The 24,584-nt window shown below is 50.3% G+C and overlaps 1 protein-coding gene across 2 annotated transcripts in view; it reads left to right on the top strand.

Annotated features, from left to right (window-relative positions):
* Positions 1-24,584, top strand: part of ZBTB16 (zinc finger and BTB domain containing 16) — a 176,044-nt gene that overhangs the window by 5,660 nt on the left and 145,800 nt on the right. The window lies entirely within an intron of this gene.

Raw genomic sequence — 24,584 nt, 5'->3', positions numbered from 1 at the left:
GATGGGGACTCTGAAGAAGGGTTGTCTCTCTCTGGTGTCCATGAGAAACCGTGTGCCTGTCATTTGATTGTCTGGCCTCTAGGTCACGGGCAAGGTGGCAAGAAATCACCCTCCATGCTCTGTGGCTGGGCTTGTGTGGGTCCTGCCCATGTGCACCCATGGCACCCAGCCCAGGGCCTCTGATGCTGCTTCAGTGTGGGGTGTAAGTGAGGGTGGTGGGGCCTGAGTTTCTGGAAGCCGAGCAGCTCACCCTCCCCGGAACCTGTTCCGACGCTGCGGTTTGGAGACCCATCTTGGTGGAAAAACAAGCTGTTAAATGGAGCCCATTTCTCCTCCCACATCCCCCCGCCCCGGTGGGTACGAAAAGTAACCGCCACCTAGGTGTGTCTTCCCGACATCCGTCCCTCTCAGAAGTAGACCGAAGCTGGGTTTGTTCTCACACTTTCCTCTGGAGGAAAGCTCCTCCCCACACTTGACCCCCTAGGTTTGTCATCCTCTGCTGTGTAAGTCCTTTCAGTGGTGTGCTGAGAAATGGGTGTGGGTATGTTGCTTCCTGGCTCTCATAGGATCCTGCTTACTTTCCTACACCTGTGAGGGCTCTCCAAAGACGTCCCTGTTCCTGGCCGGTGGGGTCCTCACTCCCCCTGGGTGAGATGGGAGGGTGACTGTCCCATTGCAGAGAGCCCAGGTGGGTGATGGTAGGCATGACAGATGACTGTCTGCATGACTGTTGCTCAACCTGCCGAGCCTGGTCGTATTGTTGGTTAAAAATGGAGCTGACTCTTAAGGTTGGTACTGAGTGAATGAAGTAAGATGTAGAAACCTCTAGGGCTGTAACTGGCTTGCGGGCCCTGCCATGGTGAACATGTGACCCCTCTGTCTCCTTGTCCTTGTTTGGGTCTCATTTCTGTAGCCTCTGCTGTGGTTCTGGGTTCTGCAGCGTCCATGGTGCTCCTTTCCATGGGGGTTGTGTGGCCTGGGAGACAGTGCCACATCATCCCTGGGGGACATCATCCCTGTCCCTCTGAGCCTGATACAGTGGGACGCGGGTCCTGGTCTCCTCAGTGTCACATAGAAGGCTGTTGACAGGGAGAACATGCTTTTGATTGAGGCGGCGAGTCAGCTGCTGCAGTCCAGGCAGCTAGCACTGGGACAGCGTCTTCCATGGACAGCTGTGGGGGTCAAAAGAAATCAAGGAGAGGAAAAGATACTCCTGTGTGTGCTTCATCCTGACTCTGAGTGGCAACCCCTTAGGTCCTGGCTCCATGCACTCCGTGGAAGGCCTTTTCCTCTCATAGTTCCTGGGCTGACTATGCTACTTGCCAATTTTCTACTGTTCTCTACCCACTCCCATCAACGATCTGAAAAAATAACCCTGGTGGAAGAAAAAACATCACTGTTACCAGTGCAAACAAAAAGGCAAGGCAAAACCATAACTGAGTGGGAGAGTTGGGTGCCAAGGGGCCATGAAAAGGGCTGGAAATATGAACAGTGGATGACTGTGATGAAATAATAGGCTACAGGGTTCACTTTATTTGCTTTTTAAGTCAGTAGGCTAGAGCGTTGGTAAAGTTTCAGTCCCCAGTGGTTATTCTAGCTGTTTTTTTTTTTTTTTTTTCTGTTGGGAGAGCAAAAGGGTATGGAGGGCCCAGTGGCGTGGCCTAGTAGCCCAAAGTCCTCACCTTGCATGCGCCGGGATTCCATATGGGCACTGGTTCTAATCTTGGCAGCTCCACTTCCCATCCAGCTCCCTGCTGGTGGCCTGGGAAAACAGTCGAGGACAGCCCAAGGCCTTGGGACCCTACACCCGCGTGGGAGACCTGGAGGAGGTTCCTGGCTCCTGGCTTCGGATCAGCGCAGCACTGGCCATTGCGGTCACTTGGGTAGTGAATCATTGGACAGAAGATCTTCCTCTCTGTCTCTCCTCCTCTCTGTATATCTGCCTTTCCAATAAAAAAATAAAATAAATCTTTTTAAAAAACAAAAAAGGGTATGGAGAAGAGGGCAGAGAGCTGGGAAGAGAGGCAAGGGGGAATTTGCTGTTTGTTGTGGAGTCCCACCTGTGCCTTTGGCCTCAACATGATCCCAGTCTAGTGTGGAGGGAGGGGTGAACCTGTTGGTCAGGCACAGAGTTAGAAAGAAGCCTGAGGAAGTTGTGTATCATGGGCCTTGCAGCCAACAACAAGATGCAAAAGCAACGTCAAATGTAGTCAGATTGCTGGAGAGATTGGGTAAAGACACTGCCTGGTCAATGAAGCAGGGCTTCCTTACCAAAATGAATCCAAAAAAGGAATCCCAGTGAAGTTGGAACAGTGGTCTGATTGGTTAGCCAGTTTGTTAAGCAGAGGTCCGAGAAGTGCTGAGTCCCTAGGCCTTCCCCAGTGAGCCCACAGTGTTTAACAGAGGTGGTTTCAGAAGGCTTGACCCTCTTCCTCTAGGCCTTCTCTGTCTCTCTAGGTCTTTCTCTCAAAAGATTGGAGCAGCTCTGCACTAGGCCTGTCCAGGTCTACCTTATTGTTCTTAAGAGTTCTATTTGTAGGTGACAAGAATCCAAGGTACAGCACAGGTTGGGAGCTCACTTCTCGGGGGTCACCTTAGTCTCCCACTAGGCTCATACAAGCTGGTCTTCGTGTGTTTAGGAGTTCAGTGAGTGGGGTCTGCACCAGCTGCACTGTATATCCTGCCCAGAGTCACAGCTTTCATCTGAGGATTGAGGAATTGTTCAGCAGCCACAAGGCAAGGTTCCATTAGCTCCCTGGGCCTAGCCCTTTCTGGAGATTTCTCTGGGGCCAGCTCTAAGGTTACATGAGCCATATGGTTGAGGTACCCAAGTCCTTGTTGGCCCTTTGCCTTGATCTTTGTGAGATGGCCAACTGCCCTGTTTCCAGTGGTTGACCACGCAGAGGGCTGTTATTGTTGATCCAGGTCACTTTGAGGAGGTTAGAGATTGTGGGGGGTCTCTTGGTTCTCATTCTTCTTTCTGCTGGGGACCTCTGATGTCAAACCAAGTTCTTTATTGAGAAGGATCTGATGTGGAATAGTGAGAGTGAGAACAGCAGCCATAGCCAGACCTGTTATCCATTTGAGCACTTTCCTTCTTTGCAAAACACCTTTAATGACTTTGTCGCTCTCTCTCTCTCTCTCTCTCTCTCTCTGTCTCTCGCGCCCAGGCCTCCCTCAGGGGGTATAGGCCCTTAATCCTGTATCTGTGATTATGAAGTCTGGCAAGCTCGGAAGGCTAAAAGGTTTCATGCAAGTTTGCGGCAAACTCATTTAGTAGCAAAAATCTGATCTGACGTGAGGCTATATTTATCCCGCTTATTTTGAATATTCATATGTTTTGCTACAAAAATATTAATGTGTTTGATTACAGAGTGCTGCCCTAGACTCTGCTAGGGTTGCTAAACACTGTAGACTGCAGAACACCTTCCAAAAGCTGAGCATTTCTGACTTCTGAAGCACCCGAGGGTTTTGGGTAAAGGGATTGTGGGTCATTATTGGCTCTTATTTGCAGATACGGAGACTGAGATTGGAGCAGGTAAGTGACCAGTCCCTGGCTGCACAGCTATAAATGGATATAGCTGGGTGCCCAGTTGGCCCTCTAATTCACAGTCCTGGGCACTCTGCACCAGGCCATATAAGCACATGGGTATTGCTGTTCTGGGCAGGAGCCATCTGACCCAGTCTTTGGTTGCCAACTCCATCCCCGCGATACCACCGTTGGAGGCTACAGCCGTCTTCCTTGACGTCAATGCTAAAGGTCAGGTGTATACCAGCTTGTCCTAGTAGCTATTTATGGCTCTTCTGTCATTCACAGATTTGCCCAAATCCTTTCTGAATCTGTCTCTATTTCCAGGAAGTATCTTTTTTGGGGGTGGTGGTGGTGATGAATGGCTTCAGTTTATAATCTCCCGAGATCCTGAACATCAGGTCTTTGGGAGCGGATGTTGAGCCGACAGTTCAGGGGCAACGGCATGCCAAGACTGCAACCTAGCCTGCATTTCTTAGCTGTGTTACTATGGCCAGTGTTTTTCTCCCTGAGGTTTAATTTCTTCATTTATAAGATGAGCCATTTGGATGAACTCTTTCTGGATTGTTGAGCTCTTATGAAACTTCCCTTGTGCATACACGTACATCTTCATGGAATCTTTCTGGCTAATTGACTTTTGCTCTGCTTTGGAATCTGGATTGGCAGTATGGCCGACTGCGCAGGGGGTCGTTCTGATTTGATGCTGCATGTTCAGCCCACAGTTTCTAGTACTTCAGCCTGCTTAGGTTTTGCCGCCATCTGGGGTTTAGAAGGCACTCCGGGAACTTCTGAAGGCGAATTCTTTTATTTCCAGTGAAGGAAAGTTGCCCGCTCTTTCATCTCAGTGAGAAGTCCCACTTTAATTCGCTGTCACTGTTGGACAGAGCTGCTAATTGCTGGAATTGGGGGTGGGGAGGGGGGTGGTGGGAGCTGGAGTTAGCAACACCTTTTTCTCTGGCTGGCTTGTTTGAAGAAAACGATCACAAATCTTTACAATACTGATTATCCTGAATGGATAGAATCAAACTGGGATCACAGAGTTTTGATTTCTTATTAATCCAGGAGAAAAACATTGCCAATAACTATATCTATCTATCTATCTATCAATCGATCTATCGATCTCTATATCTATATCTAAATCTTTATTTAAATGAATGACTTTAAAGCAAGTCCGACTCAAGGTGAAAATATAAGGATATAAGGCTTAAGATGTTGCTAAATGAATACAGGTGTGCCTTGATTGTCCCTTGAAAAGTTTCCAAATTTTCTGTAAAAACTGAAGGTTTTCTTAGCCAGGTTCTCTTTCTGCTATGGTTGATGAAAGCCCTGACTGTGACCATTCTTTGGGTAGCCAAAAAATTTGACCAAAGCATTCCCGCACTGCGACCTCTGATGCCGTATTTTATACATGTGCACATTTTTTACTCTTGGGGCAGGATCCTAGCTTCACTAGCCCCTAGCTAGTGTGACTGTGGCTATGTGAGGTAATCTCTCTGAGCCTACATGGTTGTCAAATGGGCATCCTGCTAGTAGGTACTCACTGGACTGCTATGAGGAGTCATCAGTATGTGTTTAATCCTGGGCACAGGGAGCTATGCCATAGGTTGAGTGTTTATTGCCACTGCTGTTGTGAAGTGGGTCACATGGGCAGAGAGCTCCTGCTTTCCCGCCAGAGCACCATGCCATGGCTGTCTTGGGCACCCATGGCTTGGGCTGAGACTCCCTGTGTCCCTATATCGGTCTCCAGAGGCTTCTCTATTCATGTACTGTGGTGGCCAGGGTACTCTTTGTCCCAATGACCTGAGGCCTGGTGAGTCATTCCAGTCCCTTGTTTAAATTTAGCTGGGCAGTGCGCTGCTGTCATCAGCTCCAAATGCCGAGGTGGCTCAGCAACACAGTGTCCTGTTGCCAGTGTCTATGTCACCCTGGTGACAGCAGAGACCAGGCACCAGCACCAACATACTGCAAGCAGTCTTTGGACTAGATATTCCAGAGTGCCTTCCTTTGGGATGCTTCTGCCTGTGGACTCAGCAACTTTAGCATTTATTTATTTATTTAAGATTTATTCTATTTATTTGAAAGGGAGAATTGGCAGAGGAGAGAGAGTTCGCCCATCTGCTGGTTTATTTCCCAAAAAGCTACAGTAGTTGGAGCAGGGCAAGGCTGAAGCCAGGAGTCAGGAACTGCATCCAGTTTTCCTATGTGGGTTCAGGGACCCAAGGACTTGGGGGCATCTTCTGGTGCCTTCCCAGGCTCATGAGTAGTGGAGAAGCTGGGACTTGAACCAGAATTCCAATATTGGTTGCCAGCATTTCAAGCAGCAGCTTAATTCTCTGTGCCACAGCAATAACCCCCACATATCAGGTTCTGGGTTAAGTACATTCCTGGTCAGTATCTCCAGCTGCCCAGAGAGGTGGGTGCTAGTTTCACATTGTTGATAGGGCAAGAGAAGCTTGAGAGATTACTGGGCTAGTCTGTGGCAAAGCTGCCCTGACCTCCTCCCTGCCTGTGGTCCTGGGTAGTTAGTGTGTTATTTGCTCCAGGAGTTTGGATCCCTGGGGGTCCAGGTTTGTCCATGGGTCCAAGGAATTCCATGTCGTTATCATCTCATCGCAGTGGAGACAGCAGCTCTCAGTGATAGAAACTTTTCGTGCTGACTCAAGACAAGAGAAGAAGGAAGAGAAAAATAAATGCAGTTATAAAAATAAAAATCCTGTGCTGTTAATTCCATGCCAGCATAATCAGAAAACCCCCTTTCCACTGTTTCCCCTGAAAAGTCCCAGTGTCCTTATGATGCTGGCTCAGTCTGGGAGAACTGTGGCTGCATCCTGCCTCTTCTCAGAAACTTTACCCAAAACCTGCTCCAGTCGAAACTCCCTGTTCCCCATCCACTCTGACCTGGTGACAGATTGGGATACAGCCTTGCAGTAGGATACATCCCAGTTAGGAAGGAAACTTCTTAGAAGCAGTGGGTCATTGTCCAGGAAGTTAGTAGGAGACTCAGTCACAGGTAATTTGATGGAAAGGAGAGGTAGTTTGGCGAGTCTCCCCTCCTAGAACCGCTGAGATCCTCTGCTGAGGAGCAAGAAGTGAAGGTAGCTACAAGCATACAACCAACCACCTCCAGACCTGCAAGAAACAGGACTGGCACACCAGCAAGCCACAGGCTTCAGGGCAGTCTGATGGCTATGTACAGGCATTGAAGCCTGGGCAGGGTGGGCCAGCTTGGATTTGATGCTAGCACCACATTAACTATGGCTGATGACTGCATCCTAGTGTTTTCAGAGTGGGTCCCCTTTTTTGTGACATGAAGCTAGCCCCATCTCTGAGTATAGCTTATAGAACAAACGGATCGAATGAGATTGCCACCTTCATCCTTCTCCCTTCTCTTGGGACCCTGAGCCTGACAAGGGAGCTGCCAAGCCCTTGCCACCCTCACCGGGCCTTGCTGTCTGAGTGGATTAGCCGAGCGTTGGGCTTTTAATGCCATTAGGCCTGTTGGCACAACTCTGCTTGCCGTAGTGAGAAGCAGATGTGGCTGACCGTAATGGCCCTGGGGTGAGCCATCAGGCCCGGGGGTACTGGGGGAAGCATTATTAGTGTTAATTTGGGGGAGCCTTTTATGGGAGCTGGGGGAAATGTGGAGGGATGGTTGGAAATCTATTTAAGCTGCTCAGTGAATTGGATGCCGCTGAGGTCTACTCTGGCAAACCTCCCCCAGTGTTCCCCCCCTCCAAGCACTGCGCCTGCCCCTAATCTCTGTGCCCTCCCTGTCCATCTCTTGGAACAAGGCCCCTCCCCAGCCCTGAAGCCAAGGAGGAGGCCTGATTGCTTCCAGAGTGGAGAGGCAGCCTAGCAGGCTCTTGTTTCTTCCCGATGTACCTTATTAGTAGCACCTGGCATCATAACCCGCTAATGGGAACCAGGGCCCTCCTCCTGCGTGGCCAGTGACAAGTAGCCCGTCAACCCGAGCTGGTCGTGCGAGGAAGTTCTTATTAGCTTTATGGCCAGGAGAACCTGTCCTGTTCAGGAAATGAATGTTGCCGCTAAAGGTCCGCGGCCCTGACCCTGGCGGCGTAACCTGTGCGGGCGGGGAGAGCCGATGCAGGATGCTTGGGATTTCAGCCCCTCTCTGGTTCTTGTCATAGGTAAAGAGGGAATCATTGTGGTATGTTGCAGCCTTGAACTCTTGATTTATGTGGTGAGGGAGACTTAACCATTTCCATGCCTGGACAGCTGCATGGTGACAGAGCAGAGTGTGTGTGTGTGTGTGTGTGTGTGTGTGTAAGGAGAGACCCCCAGGTGTTGTTTCTGGGGCTGGAAGGACTTGGGGTGGAATTTCTTTTTTTTCTTTTTTGCATCCTTGTAATGGCTGAATCCTTGCAGTTGTTGGTTTGGGGTGGTGGGGGGATGAAACAATCTGCTTTCTAAAAGCTGTCAAGCCTGGTGGCAGGAATCCTACCTCCCCACCCAGGCTTCCTCCCCTGGGAGATGAGAGTAGTAACTCCCAATTCCCTAGTTCCTAGTGTGGTTGTTGTGGAGGATGGCCTCTGGTTGTATATTTGAAAGATTGTGCAGGAGAGGGAATCTTTGTAAAGTTGGTGGAGAGAGAATGCCAAGGTAACTTTATTTTGGTGCCAAGAGATGTTGAAGACCACATGTAGTTTTTTCATAACAGGCTGTTTGTACCAGCTTTTTAAAGACTCCTCTTCCTCCACTTCATCTCCTTTATTTATTTTTTTCATGTGTAAAAATATCAGTTTGAAGAGATATGTTTTAAGAAAGCTTACTGATTTTTTCCTAACGAACAGAGCCCATTACCTCCAATGAGTAGAGTCCTTAAAGAAAGGCCCCCTCAGTGGTCCCTTACCTCCTCCCCTAGGCCTGCCAGGGTTATTTCTAAAAGTGAATTCTGCAGAGAACAGCAGCCTGTAACCTCGTTCTTGAGGGCAAACTTCTCCCGATTCTTGGAGATGTTTCTGAGTTGTCTGGCAGAGGGATGCGTGACTTCTGCGGCTGTGCTGCCACTGCTGGTGATGAAGGAGCGAACTGCACTTTTTAGTTGGGGCTGGGGCTGGGGGTGGGGTGGGGTGGAGGAAACGTGCCTGAATCATCCAGAAAAGCGGTCATGGGGGAAGGGATGGGACACAACGCCTCCTTGGGAACCTTAAAACAGATCTGCCCATCTGTGTCTGGCATTTACGGCATCGTTGATGGCAGTTCACGGGAAAATAAAAATAAATGCTTGCCCCACGGTGGGCTCAGGTGGCTAGACCTGGAGTTGCATGGAACGGGATGTTGGCTCATTTCTAGGGGAGTGCATGTGTGCGTGCACACGCATACATACACACACACACACAGACACACACGGCTGTGAAAGGCAGAGTCTTACCCTCTCCTGGGCTTCTCCTATGTTGTCTGCCTCCCCTGGGGAAGCAGCTTGGAGCCTCAGAGCAGGCGAAAGCTTCCTTGGGCCGGAGAAGGCCCAATGTGGAAGTGGAATCATGAGTTTCCCTGTAAAAGATCTGCTGGATTCAGCTTCCACTCACATTTCTGAAGCTCTTCCCTGTGGTTGGATGGGGGTGGGCTGTACCTTCCTTCCTACCCCCTTGTCAGGAGGGATAAAGATGAGCCCCAAAACAACATGAAGCAGGTGCTAAATCCAGTGACTCAAAAAACCCACTTTTCTCCCAGCAAAGTGCTCTGTGAACATGGAGCACCGAGCTGGGCTTGGGAGGGAGGCAGGCTTGTGTGCCTGGTCCGTCGCCCTCCCTTCCTAGCATCGTGGTTCTCATTGCACCTCTCCATGTTTCTCCCCCCTCCTCCCCTCTTCCCTTCATAATTATCCTCTGTTTTACTTTCTGCTGGCCTGACAGCTACAAGAGTGGTTGTGTGTGTGTGTGTGTGTGTGTGTGTGTGTGTGTGTATGTGTGTGTTTTGAGCAGAGTAGCTGCTAAATATTCCCCAGCAGCCAGAATCCACTGGCTTGGGGCAGGACGGGAGGGAGGGGGAGAACAGGCCAAAACCTTGGCATCCCCTGTTGCAAAAGTGAAAAATATTTCTGTTTGCAGTTAATTTTAGTGGCAAGCAGATCATGTTAACTGGATGTAATTGCTTCCAGATATGGCGGAGGGTTTTGTGTGTTGAGATGAAGGGTCTGGTAAGTGCTTACTTCCTGTGTAAATTAGCCTATTCCATTCAGTCTTTCATTCTGGCCAGCCCTGGACTCTGTCATTCAGCTCCCGTTTTCTCCCTCCCCAGGCCTGCAGCCTGGCGTGAGAGGCAGTTGGCTCACTCTCAGGTCCCTCTGACTACAATTCTTTTGTCAGTTGCACTCACCTCTTGATTCTTGCTGTGTTTGTCCTGGGAATAGTGAGGAAGCTTCGAAGAGATGCCACCTGGCTGCTGGCTACCGCTTTCCCTGCAGAGGCAGATCCACGGGGCACTTGCTGTGCACATGGGTGCAGCTCTGCACTGATCACGCCTGGCATCGCTGGGAGGTTTTGTGCCCTCTGCCCTCTGAACCCCACTTCCGCCTTGGGGAGCATCTTCTCTCTCCCTGTCAGTTTTCCACCTCCTCAACCGTAACACAGCACATTCTAGTCTTGGGGAAAATAACTCGGCTCAGAGTGAACTGGTGTCACTCGGCTGTGACGGCTCCAGCTTCGCAAGAAGGGCCTGCAGCACACCTGCCCCTCCCTGCAGGAAAGGCAGGGGCTAAGCCACCCGGACCTGCTGCTCCAGGGCTGCAGCGAAGCAGGAGAAGTGTTAAGATTCATGTTCTTTTAAACTCTGCTATTGCCCTCCGGCGGGTCCCACATTCTTAGTGCTATTTGCATAAGAGGTTGCTGTTTATCTTCCTGTATCAGCTCAGGCTGATAACCCCTGGAGTCTGTTTAACAGTCTTATGAGGAGTAGATGACTTGATAAATGCCAGTTTTTCCAATATGCAAAGATAAACTGTAGGGTCGGGGTGAGGGGTGGTGGTGTTGGAAGGGGGGACCAGGTGGGGAGGGGGGACCAGGTGGGGAGGTGGAACCTTTCTCAGATTGGGGTGGAGATGTGGGAAAGAGCCTGATGGCAGAAAACAGGTCTTGTCAACCACAGCAGCTGCATCGATCACACGTTTTGTCAGCTTCCTGCCCTTACCTGCTACCCTCCTCCATCCTGTGGACCCACGGTGCCACAGAACATTTCATCAAGTGAGTTGCCTGTGCCCCTGTTAATACAGATCTTTGCTTCTTTAGCCCCTACCTCTTTCTCCCTTGCCCTGTCCTACCCCTCCAAGTTGTTGGTGGGTAAGTCATCAGTGTTACACAAACTGTGCAAGTTGTAACTCTTCAGTGTGTAGAATTCTTTGTGTGCACTGAATTTGCCACTTCTGGGTGAAAACTTATGACCCCATCAGCTTAGTCAATAAGTTGTCTGAGAATCAAACAAAAGGGTCTGGCGGGGCTGCTAAACTGGGGACCTAGCTGATAGCTTTGTTCTGAGGTCCATGTAGTGTTTGCAGGTCATGGAGCATGCTCTTTCGAGCCTCATGGGAAGTTGAAGCAGCTGAGCACAAAGTCCACAGGATGCTGAAAATAGAGCCAGACTGTAGGAATTGGGGTGGGATGGCTATGAGTCCTCACTGCTGAAAGACTCCTCCAGGAAGTAGTGAAAGTAGTGTAGGTGCCAAGGGCAGGATGGAGGAAAGGAAAGGACTCAGATTTCCAAAGGAGACATGCTGGGCAAAAACCCAGGCTCTTGAATTTACTGTGTATCTTGGGAAAGTTACTTGGCTTCTCTGAGCTCCCGTTTCCTTGTTTGGTACAAAGGGACCAGCTAGCTATGCTTATGACTATAAAATAGGCGTAAAGTACCTGATGCAGTGAGGGTACTGGATAAACTGCTGTTGAGCCCTCAGAGTCTTGCTATTTTGGCCTAGGGGAGAAATTCCTAAAGGAGCAGTGAAACTTTTTTTCCGGGCCTTGCTGAATTGGTGACTATACTAACCCTCCGCTGGTAGCCAGCAGATAAAATAATAGGTGAAAATGCCTGTGTGTTATGCTTGTAAAGGTCTCCATTTGCAAGATGCTTCTGTTGCCCCGTAGACATACCATATCTAATAAATGATCCTATAGTCCGCGGAGGCTGCTGCAGCCCCTTCCCGAAAGTCTGTTCTTTGGCCCCGTCTTTCAGAGGGTAGTTTCTGCAAGCACCAGCGGGTGACTGCTCAGAGGGCAGATTCTGCAAGGGTGTGTAGGGTTGGCAGGTCAGCCCAGTCCAGGCGCAACACTGGTCTCACTTAGTAGATGGGAAGGTGGACAACTGCCGTGGCTGGAATTCAGAGGGTAAAAAGAGTCGATTGCCTGGACCTATTTATTTATTATTATTATTTTTAATATGATGTATTTACTTTTTATTGGAAAGGCAGATATACAGAGAGGAGGAGGAGAGACAGAGAGGAAGATCTTCAGTCCGATGGTTCACTCCCCAGTGGCTGGAGTTGAGCTGATCTGAAGCCAGGAGTCAGAAGCCTCTTCCAGGTCTCCCACGCGGGTGCAGGGTCCCAAGGCTTTGGGCTGTACTCGACTGTTTTCCTAGGCCACAAGCAGGCAGCTGGATGGAAAGTGGAGCTGCGGGGATTAAACCAGCGCTCATATGAAATCCTGGCGTATGCAAGGTGAGAGCTTTAGCCACTAGGCTACGCCACCGGGCCCTCCTGGGCCTGTTTATTGCTGAACTGTTTCTGGTTTTGCAGTGTGGCCTCCTGTGAGTTTGGGTTCCTGGAAGTCCCTTCTGTTAAAAACTGTGGCCCTTCATAGGTAGGTGTTGCCTAGAACTAGCAGCAGTGGATCCAGATTTGACCCATACACCTTGAGGCCATAAGCATGGGTGGTGCAGTAGCCTGAGTGGGAATCCTGACTTTACCTCTTTGGAAGGCTGTGGAAGGTTTGAGGAACTCATGTGTTCAAATGCTGTCCTGGTCCCTGGCACATACATGGCATGTATTAGCTGCCTTTCCTGACAAGGTGACCTACTCTGAACGCCGGAGAGTGGAGAGAGGAATGCTGACTGTTCTTCCCCTTGGAACCATTGCTCACCCATCAGCAGGCAGGGATTCAGGTCAGACCTGGTTCTGGTCTGACCTGGCTGTACAGAGGGCCCTGTGCATGTCCTCTCTTCTCTTTCTCTGCAGTATTTATAGTAAACCATATTAGAACAGAGTGTTAAAGAGGAAGGATGAGTCATTCCCATTGAAACCATTGATGACATAAATAAAAGTAAAATGCTTACTATGTGTTTTACACTGCATTTAAGGCTAGGTTGTGCTAATTTGAACACTCCCAAACTGGATTTGTGAAAGTACACATATGTGTGGGGAAAAAAATTTCAGGCTTACCTAGAGGAAAGTTCTTTATTGAAAATCCATTTCAGTATTTGCTTTCTCCCTTGCCGTTATTTCTGATTCAGATTCGTCATGTTTCTCTTTCTTGTTAATGCGAGCATTGGCTGATTCATTAGCTAAGGTTTGTTTATTTTTGGAGGGTTGAAAAGTGATGCAAAAGGGGTGCATGACTCTTGCATGCCTGACTCTGGCAGGTGTGGGCTCGCATGGTGACCAGGAATCCTAGAATGTAAGAGGTGATGGGTGGGGGGGTTTTTAAAATCATCTGAGGTCACAGAGCAAGCTGCTGTCCAAGCCAGGATTTGATCTCAGATCTCTCCCTCAGCCCACTTTGTAGACATATTTTTAATGTTAAAAAATATTTATTGATTGATTAATTTGAAAGGCAGAATTGCAGGGGGAGAGGAAGAAAGCTTCCGTCTATCTCTTGGTCCACTCCACAAATGGTCTATATGGCTAGACCTGGGCTACGACGAAGTCAGGAGCCTAGAACTCCATCTGAGTCTCCCACATGAGTGCAGGAGCCCAAGCACTGAGCTAACCTTGGCTGCTTTTCCAGATACCTTAGCATGGAGCTGAATGGGAAGTGGAGCAGGCTGGAACTCAAAACTGACACCCATGTGGGATGCTAGCATTGCAGGCTGTGGTCCTTCACAGCTTACTTTGATTGCTCTCTCACAAGCCAACCCAACCATCCAGGTCTGCTCTCTGTGTCGCTGGGTGAGGTGGCCTAGAGTGCTGTCAGTACAGTTTCAGATCCTGGTGAAGGGCTAGGTACCTGTGCTTTTGGGGTGTTCATTACCCGCACTACTGTCCTGATGACACCCAAGTATGTCAGTTCCTCAGAGTTTATGGGCAATGCTGTGTGTCGGGGATTTTGAGATCAAAGGTTAGTAAGACAAACAATTTGTCCCTGATTCACACAGAAAGGTAACTACTTAAAATACCATGTATGTTGATGACTGTGATAGGGACTGGGAAGTGAAAGGGCTATGGTACTTATTCAGATGCATGTTCAGAGATGGAGTGCATATTTAATTAATTTGAAAGCAGAGGGTTGAGAGCCAGAGGCAGAGATATGGGGTGGGAGAGAGACAGAGTCCATCTTCCGTGAGGGCACTTCCAACAGTTAATGGAATCCGAAGGCATGGTCATTTGGTGAAGGAGCGTTTTGAAATCTCTGTATGATCTTTTCCCAGTAGATATTTTCCTGAACTTGTTGAAAATCCCTAGTTTACAACATTTTCAAAAATTGCCTTTTTTTTCGCACCAGAAATGAACTTAACCTTCTGATTCCATTATGGGGTGCGCGTCCTGAAGTCTCCTCATTCTTAATACCTCTGTGTGCCATGCCTAGAACAATTGTAGTTGCTCCACAAACTTGAGTGTTGTGCTGTCGCAGACTTAATCTTGGGCAGGTGGGACTTTGATGACATTTGAGGACTAGAGTGAAGTGTCCTGAGATATCCTCACCGAAACTGTGTTCACCAGCCACACATCCAGCTGCCCCTGTTTCCTGCCTGCCTTGGAGAAACAGTAGGAGAAGGAGCGGAGAGACTGGCCCTCCCCTTCCCAGACCTGCATCTCATACTCCACCAAGATTGATGAAATGACATGAAACGGACACAAGCCGGCTCTCCTGGGTGGGCGGAGATCCTGGGAGGGAGGCTGCGCAGGCAGGAGCAAAGGAAGTGAGAGCTCAGAGCTGGGCAGCTGGACTGTCGCCGAGCCTCTTATTCACTTTTAATAGAAGTGCAAAGTCTGCCTTCAGGCTAACCGTCTGTGCCCCTCCTGCCTTCCGATAGGGGCCGAGACAGCTATCTCTGGCAGGCCAGTGTGCCTGTGGTTGTAGCTCTACGCAATGGCTGCAACCGACTGTGGCACAGAGAGATAAGGGTTCCATCATTGTGTAACAAGGGCTATGGGCTGTTTGCCCCGTGGCTCTTGGCCCCTGGGTAACTGCTAACCTCAACACAGGAGCCGCTGGGCTTGGAAATGCCGTTCCAGGGCCCCTCGCTGGTTCCACGGATGCCTTTTTGTGGTTGGATAAAGGAAGCTCACGTAGGCCGCCTACAGCGCGGCATGGCCTTGGGCTCTGGGCCTTCGCTTGTTTTGTTTTTTTCTCTTTGTCTCTTTTTTAAGAGAAGCTGAAAGAGGGACAGTCTTGCTTGGCATCTACTACTCTTTGCTCCAAACAAAATCAACAGTACTGAAGTGTCAGCTGAAATTCCACAGGTGGTACAGGCGCCTAGCTCTAAGAACTGGCTTTGGAAACTTGAAGCCACACCAACTTTTCTGGTCTTTGGTTCTAGGGAGCAGAGATAGAAAATGCATTGCATTTTGTGCATCTGCTTCCTCCCATCTCTCCCAGCCACGTACTGCCCTGTATTTTCTTTTTTTAAAGATTTATTGGAAAGGCAGATTTACAGAGAGAAGGAGATACAGAAAGATCTTCCATCCAATAGCTCACTCCTCAAGTGGCCACAGAGCTGAGCTGATTTGAAGCCAGGAGCCAGGAGCTTCTTCTGGGTCTCCCAAGTGAGTGCAGGATCCCAAAGCTTTGGGCCATCCTTTATTGCTTTGCTTTTCTCAGGCTACAGACAGGTAGCTAAATGGGAAATGGAGCAGCTGGGACATGAACTAGGGCCCATATGGGATCCAAGTGCTGTAAGGTGAGGATTTAGCCACTGAGTCATCACACCAGACCCTCCCTCACCTTTCAGGGCAGGTGGAGGCCTCTCACTCTGTATCCCTGGTCCAGCAGGCCTGACGCAATGCAGTGCCCTGACTCCTGCCCATTTGTTGTCACAGGATATGGATTCGGTGGGGTTTTGTGGCCACCCCATTCTAAAATCCTCTGCTGCCTCTCCTTGGAGCCCCCCACCCTCCAGAGGGAGATGTCATTGTTCCCAGGGCAGCTCTTCCATTTTTTGGAACACTCTTAACAAGCCTGGAAGTGCCTCATTGCTGTGGGGTTCTAGGGACCCTGGGCCACCACCACAGTGCTCTGTCAGGTGCTGTAGCTACCTGTCTCCTCCATGGGGGTAGTGGTTTCTGTCCTTCTTACTGTTTTTTTGTAACCCACCTCTAGGGAGCTGCAGGTTTGCCATTTCTTCGGAAACATCCATTCATTAATTGTTCGGAAAAGCAAAGAGAATACTCATCCATTAGCTAGGCCGAAGCCAGAAGCCACAGGAGCCAGGAATTCCATCTGGGTGTCTCACATGAGTGGCAAGGAACTGAAATCCTGAGTCGTGATCTGCTGTTTCTTGGAGTCTGCATGAGTGGAAAGCTGCAGTCAGAAGCAGAGCTGCATGATAGCCTAGTGGCTAAATCCTTGCCTTTGCATGCTCCAGGATTGCATATGGGTACTGGTTCGTGTCCTGGCTGCTCCACTTCCCATCCAGTTCCCTGCTTGTGGCCTAGGAAAGTAGTGGAGGATGGTCCAAAACCTTAGGACCCTGCACCATGTGGGAGATCTGGAAGAAGCTCTTGGCTCCCGGCTTCGGATCAGCTCAGTTCTGGTCATTGTGGTCACTTAAGGAGTGAATCAGTGTACAAAAAATTTTTCTTTTTGTGTCTCCTGCCCTCTGTATATTTGCCTTCCCAATAAAAATAAACAATATCTTAAAAAATATATATATATATCTGCTTAGAAGTAGAGCTGAGACTTGAATTCAGGCATTCAGCTGTGGGGCACTGGCCTGTATACTGTTGCCTTAACTGCTGGCCCAAATGTCTACTCCCAGTTGGTACATTTTGTGTTACTGTTTTATCCGATCATATCAGTAACATAACCTAGTAGCTATGACCAGTTTGTAGGAGAACCACTTGCTCACCTGTATTGTTAGAGATTTTTTTTAAAGATTTATTTATTTTATTACAAAGTCAGATATACAGAGAGGAGAGACAGAGAGGAAGATCTTTCGTCTGATGATTCACTCCCCAAGTGACCGCAACGGCCGGTGCTGTGCCAATCCGAAGCTGGGAACCAGGAACCTTTTCTGGGTCTCCCACGTGGGTGCAGGGTCCCAAAGCCTTGGGCTGTCCTCGACTGCTTTCCCAGGCCACAAGCAGGGAGCTGGATGGGAAGTGGAGCCGCTGGGACTAGAACCGACGCCCATACGGGATCCCGGTGTTCAAGGTGAGGACTTTAGCCGCTAGGCCATTGTGCTGGGCCCTAGAGATTTTTTTTTCCCCCTGACAAGTCCTCTAAGTACCTTCCTCCTGCTGTTTTCCATTGCATATCCTGGTTATGTCCCTTCTTTGCTACCTGGTTGCTCCCAGAGGCTGTAGTGTGAATGCTGTCTGCCTCTCCCACCATTAGCCTGAATGGTCATTTTCTGACTTGAAGGCTGCTTCATGCCCACGTAGGGGTCTGACTCACGGATGGCCAGGGGAGGGAAGATGTGATTTGAAAGATTTGAAGGTGTGGCTTCTATTGATTTTAGCTTATCTGACCCTTTTGCTGGAAGCTGCTCTTTCCTCAAAGTGTCCAATTGGTTGTAACTTAAAGCAACAGAGAAATGTATATCATCCCATTCCTTGCATTAATTAGGGCTGAGAAATTCATTATGTAAGAATGAAAAGAGCTCCTGAGGAACGAGGCTTCAGAACATGTTTAGAGATCCATGGCAGGGCTGCATGATTCCCAGGTTGCAAGGGCCTGTGTTGGAGTGGCTGACGGGAGGCAAAGCAGGAGCCAGGCTTGGGTGCCGAGACAGGTGAGGTGGCCCCAGAGCCCTGTGTGGCCAAGCCCAGATCAAGTGCCCTTCTCTGACCTAGGTGTTGGGCTCCTGCAGAAACTCTGGAGGAGGCTTCCTGGCCTGGTGTCGCTGAGCTGACTTAGAGTCAGCGCCTGCAGGAATTGCTGCTCCGACACACGGGCGGTAAGCTGAGGGCTAAGTGCTCCATCCCCTTTTGTCATAAAGCTGGTTATAGGTCGACTCACCCTGGAGCTGGGCTTGTCCTGAGTCTCTTGGACCTGCTGGGATGTTCCTACTGTGATGATCTGCTGTGATGCTGAGGTAGAAGACGGAAACATAGCATGGGTGTGTAGTGACCCTCAACCCCCAGGAACTTTTCCTGAGTTCTGTTTCAGATGGCACCCGATAGCCTGCTTCTTTTTTTTTTTTTTTTTAAATTCTTGGATGGAAGCATGACCGGTGGCTAACAGTACATTTTCCATCTCAATCCAGAGTGCAGACAGATATCATTCAAGTCAGAGGTTCCTGGACGCTGCAAATTCCTATATGCTTGATTATCTTCTTGTTCATTTTTCCTATCCTGTTTCATTTGAAAATATTCATCAGGGCTCACCTGATGGGTAGGTACCACGGTTTGGAGAACTTTCCAGAACTCTCCAGAACAGTGAGGTCCTAGCCAGGGATAGTTGAATTTATTCAGTGGGCACCTGCTCTGTGCAAGGCAGTTGTTAAGAGCTCTGGGGCTGGCACAGAGGTATAGATAAACTCTTGAAAGACACACAGTGAAACAGAAAGGACAGAAAAAAAATGTGCACCATACATATCTGGCCGTGTGTGCATATATGTATTTATATCTCATATATTTATATCTCAGACCATATGCCCAACTATCATGTAAGTGAGGTATATAGGAAAAGCAAAGGAGACTGGAGTGATTCCTAGTGACTGTTCAGGAGGGCTTCAAGGAAGGGGTGGCATTTGACCAATGCTTAGAGGCTGGCTTGGATTTGGACAAGTGGAGACAGGGACTGCTCTTTCAGGTGAACTGTGAGCCAAGTTGTAGCAGTGTGAGTGGGTGGGGACATACACACTGGGAATCGTGCTGGGATGGGGGATGGCAAGGTACAGGGTGGGAGATCAGGCAGGGAAAGAGGATGGGAGCCAGGCTGTGGGGTGCTTTGGATGCCAGGATAGTTCTGGGCATTGACAGAGGTTCCTGGAGGTTCCACAGCTGAGGTTTTCTGGGATGGTAGAGCTGGGGAAAGGTAGGATTGTGTGAGAACTGAGAATGCTGGCCTTCCGTTGGGCAAGCAGCCTCCCTTGGGGCCTGCTGCTGGGGTTGTGGATGGGGAAGTGGCAGCCTGAGTTGGGTGCTAGCCCTTGGTCTGGAGTTTCATCTTTCCCGGCACCTGCTGTCGTGAGTGGCAGTGCAGGGGGACCTGTGGAGGTGGCTCCCTGTCCGTCCTTCTGCAGCCTTTGGAGACAGCACACGCAGCACTGCCCACTCAGCCCCTAGGCTTCAGGGGGAGTTGGGGCATGGCCAGGTGTTCAGCTCTTGGTGTGGAAGTGTCTGTTTTTGGTGATTGTGACTTCCACACCCTTGACTGCTGCTTGGACTGTCCATCCCTGCCCCTCTTCCACATGCCAGCTAGCCTGTGAGTGTCAGGCTGCTTGGGGAAGCGTCTCGCTGTCTTGGGTGAGAGTTGTCTCGCTGTCTTGGGTGCTCGCTGGCTTCCTGATGTCGTCCCTCACCGTGTGCTCTGCTTGGCGCTAAGCTCTGTCTCCTGGTTGAGCTTGTGTGTATTCTTGTTTTGCCCCCCAGCTGAAACCCAGGTCTGTGGAGATGACGATCCTGGTTCTCCTTTGTCCTTTTGCCACCATGTTGAGCCTGCAGTAGGCACTCAGGCAGTTTACCATGGGCCAAGTGCTTTGCTGGCATTACCACCTTTCAGCCCCACCAGCATGTAGGAGGTGGGTTCCCTGGACAGGAAGACTTGGGTGCTTATAAATGTGTTCCTGCTGCTGGGGCCTGCTGTGGTCATTCGCCCCAAGAGCTGCTCAGTGTAGGGGACCTTGTTCTTTGAGAGGTCATTCGTGATTCTTGCTGATCGCTTAACCCCCTGCCTGCCCTTCCCCTCACATCCCTGGTGCTTTCTGGCACTCTCTCCTCGAGGCAGTACAGCCTGGTGGGTAGTCCTCTGTGGGGTGTGTGTTTGAATCTTGATGATCTAAACACTTGCCGACTCTCCTCATGGTGTATTTCCTCAAATGCAAATGCAGATAGGGTCTCCTTTGCTGGGGCAAAGCTGGGTGGTGAGTGTGTTGCCCCTGGCCATAGCCTCTTAGCAGGTGCTTCCTAAGGGGGTGTCCTTGCCTCTGTCCCCCTCTCCCTACCCTCCAGGTTCGCTCTGGCAGTCCCGTAGTTTCCATGAGTACTTCTCTGTGGACAGCTTCCAGATCTTCACTGCTAGTTGCTTGTTTGTTTTCTTTTTTGTCTGTTCCGGTGCTCCACACATTCCTTTCCGTTTGCCTGCTGGGCACAGCAGTCCTGCCAGGAGCCAGGACGTGGTGTGCCTTGAGCTGTGTTTGTCACCGTCCGCCTTGAATCCTCTCATTCTGTGTCCTGACGTCCTACCAGGGGCTCTGCCCTCTTCCTGGGCACCCAGCTCCAGACTTTGTCGTCCTCTCTGTCTTCCTCAGTCTGTGGCTTCTGTTTGCCGTTCACAGAACTAGATGCCCTCCTATCAAGCTTTCTGCAGTGCCCTCACTGCTGTGGCCCACCACCCATCACATCCTCCCTAGCAGAGCTCTGTTGACAGCCTGGGGTTCTGCTCAGACACCTTCAGTTACCAACTCTTCCCTCCTCTAGAGAAGATACAGGAGTTCTCTGTCTGACCCACAGCCAGCCAGGTCCCTGGATTCTTTGTGCATCTCTCCTTGGCTTCTCTTTCTTGGTGTATACCTCAAGGGAGAGACTGTTATTCTCATGTCTGTGTGGTCCATTAGTCTTGCCAGTGAAGGGCTGGAGGCTCTCTGAAGAATGGCCATATTTCTGTGGGGAGGAATGGGCTGAGCTCTCTGAATATCTGCAGTGTGGCTTTTGAGGGTTAACTCCCCAGGTGGTGCTGGGTATAAGGAATGCCCAGCTGCTGGCCCTGGGCTCAGGTCCTGCTAAGCAGAACCATCTTGGCTTAGGAGAATTTTCTCTTTAATGGGTGGAAACCTGGTCCTGTTTGGATCTTTACTGTGTCAGATCTAGAACAGGCAGGAGTGCAGGGCCCGGAAAGGTGGCCAGTTTGCCTCCCTTCCCCATTCACTGTGTTACTGTGTACTGTGTTTGCACCTGTCAGATGACAAGGAGCCGACCACCTGTGGACGAAGACCCTGAACCCCTGCTAAGGGTCCCGTTCTTCCCTTTTCTCACCCTCTGTATCCCTACCCAGCAACCATCCTTTGGAGTCACTCACACCCCAATAAGAAACAGTCCTTGAGGGACAGCTTTGCTGCAAGTGGCAGGCAAGGAGTAAGTTAGGGTTTTCCTGGGGATTGTTTCCTATGTGGAGTGGGTCTTGGAGAGAGAGAGAAGGGTCTGACCCTTGGTAGGCAAGGATTTTTCCTCTGCAGCTGCTGGCTTGTTAGCCTAGTGATTCTGCTTCCACCTTCCTTTTCCACACCTCCCCTTTGCTAAGCCCGAGGGAGCACTGTAAGGACAGGGATTGTGGCTTTTTGCTGTCTCAGTGCCCAAACTGGCAGGTAACACAGGGTCATGATTCATGCTTGATTTGGGGAGTTGAATTAGAGGTGGATTGAGGGGGGCGTCTGGAGTTGGCTCAGTTCCCTGGGGAGGGCATCAGTTCTCTGGGAGCTGCCCAGAGATCTTCCCCTCTGTACCAGGTTACAGCAGCTTACAGAGACTGTTGAGTGAGCTGGCAGATCTGCAGCAGGGTGGGAGTCCTAAAGCACCCATGGGGGAATGATCTTTGTGCATCAGCCTTGCCCAGGTGCTACACACCCTCTAGCACTTGAGAACCTGATGCAGTTAAGAGCTGGAATCTCCTTCTATTGCACTTTATTGGCAAAGCCCAAGGAGTTGCTTTGGTGCTGTGGAAGGGTCCAGAGGTTTCACAGGCAGCCAGCTGGCAGGTGTGGGTACCGTCCCTTTGCTTGGGGCCCTGCTGGGGCAGCCAACCAAGCTCAGGGCAGGAAGCAGCTGATTCTGGGTCACTCAGCTGCTCTTGTTAGCTGTTGCTGCGGTGGCTCCTGCAACTGCAGTCTTAGAGTGAGAGGGGACTTGAGCTGCAGAAGGGGAGTTGTACTGTCAGCATGCCCCGCATATAGACAGGTGACCAAGGCCTCTAGTGGCAGCCTGGCTCCCCTGTAGTTTCGAATGTGGCTCCCTGGGTCTGGGCTTTGGCTCACTCCCAGGGTATGGTGTGCATGGCTGGGGCGTGGGGTAGTGCCTTCATGAGCATGTGGTTCTGCAAGGTGAGACCAGGAGGCTCAGTGTTGTTGAGACTGTCCTGTTTCATTTCTAGGGAGGATGGGGAGGTGGGATTTGAATTCTTGGATTTCTCCGTGTCGAGGCCTCTCTAATGCCGAAGGCTGTCAGTGGGAGCTTCAGCATCCTTGCCCTGAGAGTTTCAGTCCTTTTATCCCTCCATCCCAGATGACTCGTTGTGTAACTCCGCTGGGCAGGTTCTGTGCTGCTGTTGGACTCTGACTTCTCCTTTGCTGGCCAGAGCTCATGTGCTCTGTGGCTGTCCCTGCGACTCATTCTTGGTGAGATCTGAAAATCCCTGCTGGACTCCCAGTTTCCTTCTGTTCTCTGTTCCTTTTTCTTGGTAAGCAGTTTATCTCTGGAGGCTGTTGCAGAAGCATGTATGCTCCCTGCTGTCTCTGCTTACCTGTTTCTCTTCTGCGGGTTTTGACTTTCATTCGCCCTATCGCCTGCTCTGCCATCAGGTGTTACCAGTGAGTCACCATGGGTCTGGCAGGATGGTACAAAGGCTCTCCTCCTGACTATCTGGCTGCAGAGGCCAAAGCCACGGGTGTTCAGAATAGAACCTTCCACCTGATTATCATGACTCTCCCAGCACAACTCCCGACTCATGCTGTGGTACAGCGTCTTGAGTGTGAGTGTGTGGAGTATGGTAGGTCGCTGAGCCGGCCTGGGGGTGTGGCTGTACTGCTGAGTTTGGTTGCCAGTTCTTCCTTGTGCCTTTCTTTCCCTGAATCTTATTCTGTCTTTCCTTTCCATTTTTCTTTTTTTAAAACATGTGACTGTATCTAGCATGACCTATAATTCCCTTTTGCTCCTCAGGCTTGTGGGGACCGCATTCTTGGTATGTAGCTGTGACTGAGGGTGGACCCCAGTCTCCGTGTCTTTGTCCAGTTGGCTGGACAAAGGGAACAAAACCAAGTGGCCTCTCCTCCCCCACCCCCAAACTAGTCAAGCAGTGGTATTCTGGCATCCTGCTCCCTGCAGCCCTTCAGACAAGTCCTGGAACTAGCCAGGCCAATGCTTCCTTGCTAATGGTTGCCCCTAACCCAGCCCCAGCCCAGATCTTTTAGTCTTGCAACCCTCTTGGTGCCCAGGGGGCATGGGCAATGGGGCAAATAGGAGGGACCAAGGCTGTGTGGGCCCCAGCTCTGTTACAGTGGAGCAGGAGGAGGGCCAGGGGCCAGAGGGGCAGGTCAAAGAGGCCTCTTTTATTTACAGTACTTTCTTTCACTGCCCCCTGGACACAGGAGCTCCGAGAGGCCGCGGTGAAAGGGTACTGTGTTTGTGCATCCAGGCCTTCCAGGGTTTGCTACAAAAGGTGGGGGCACCCAGATCCCTGAAGGGGCCTTTTGTCACGGGCAGTTTGGCTTAGGGGGAAGGGAGTGGGAGAGGCCAGAGGCCACATGGAGAATGGTGAGCATGTGCCTGTTAGGATCGCTCCAAACTGCTCCTGAAAATCAATTTTGTGGTCTGAAATTGGGGCAGGCGCATCATCTTGATATCCTGTCTTTGGAAAAAGCATTTCCTTATGAGGGTCTGTTCTTCTCACATCAGTGGTGGTTGGGGATGCAGAGGGGGAGAAAAACTCATTCTTTTCCCTATAATCTCCTCTCTCCAAAGAACAGTTTCATGCACAGTTTGTTCTTTATTCTTTTTTTTTTTTCTGAAAAAAATTAATTTGCAAGACAGAGTTGGGCAAGCAGGGGCAGGGTAGGGAGCGAGATCATCTGTCCTCTGGTTCACTCCCTAAATGGCTGCAGCAGCCAGGGTTGGAGCAGATGAAAGCCAGGAGTCTGGAACACTATCTGTGTCTGCTGTTTGGATGACAGGGACCCAAGTACTTGGACTGCACTCCACTGCCTTCCCAGGCCATTGGCAAATAGTTGGATTAGAAGCAAAAACAGTTAGGACTTGAGCAGGTACTGCAGTGAGAGATGCCAGAAGCTTTGCATACTGTGCCACAATGCTGACTCCTGAAGTTGCATTTTTTTTTTTAAAGATTTTATTATTATTGGAAAGCCGGATATACAGAGAGGAGGAGAGACAGAGAGGAAGATCCTCCGTCCGATGCTTCACTCCCCAAATGAGCCTCAACGGGCCGGTACGCGCCAATCCGATGCCAGGACCAGGAACCTCTTCCAGGTCTCCCACGTGGGTGCAGGGTCCCAAAGCCTTGGGCCATCCTCCCCTGCCTTCCCAGGCCACAAGCAGGGAGCTGGATGGGAAGCAAGATCATGGGGACAAGAACTGGCGCCCATATGGGATCCCGGTGCATGCAAAATGAGGACTTTAGCCACTCGACTACCAGGTCAGGCTCAGTGACTTTTTTAATTTTCTAAAAATGCAACTTTAGGGGCCCGGCGGCGTGGCCTAGCGGCTAGGGTCCTCGCCTTGAACGCCCCGGGATCCCATATGGGCGCCGGTTCTGGTCCCGGCAGCTCCACTTCCCATCCA

The sequence above is a fragment of the Ochotona princeps genome, chromosome 4 (genome assembly GCF_030435755.1).
Source record: "Ochotona princeps isolate mOchPri1 chromosome 4, mOchPri1.hap1, whole genome shotgun sequence".
NCBI classification, from domain to species: Eukaryota; Metazoa; Chordata; class Mammalia; order Lagomorpha; family Ochotonidae; genus Ochotona; species Ochotona princeps.
The sequence above is the reverse complement of the archived record's forward strand: the minus strand, read 5'-3'. Positions and strand labels throughout refer to the sequence as shown.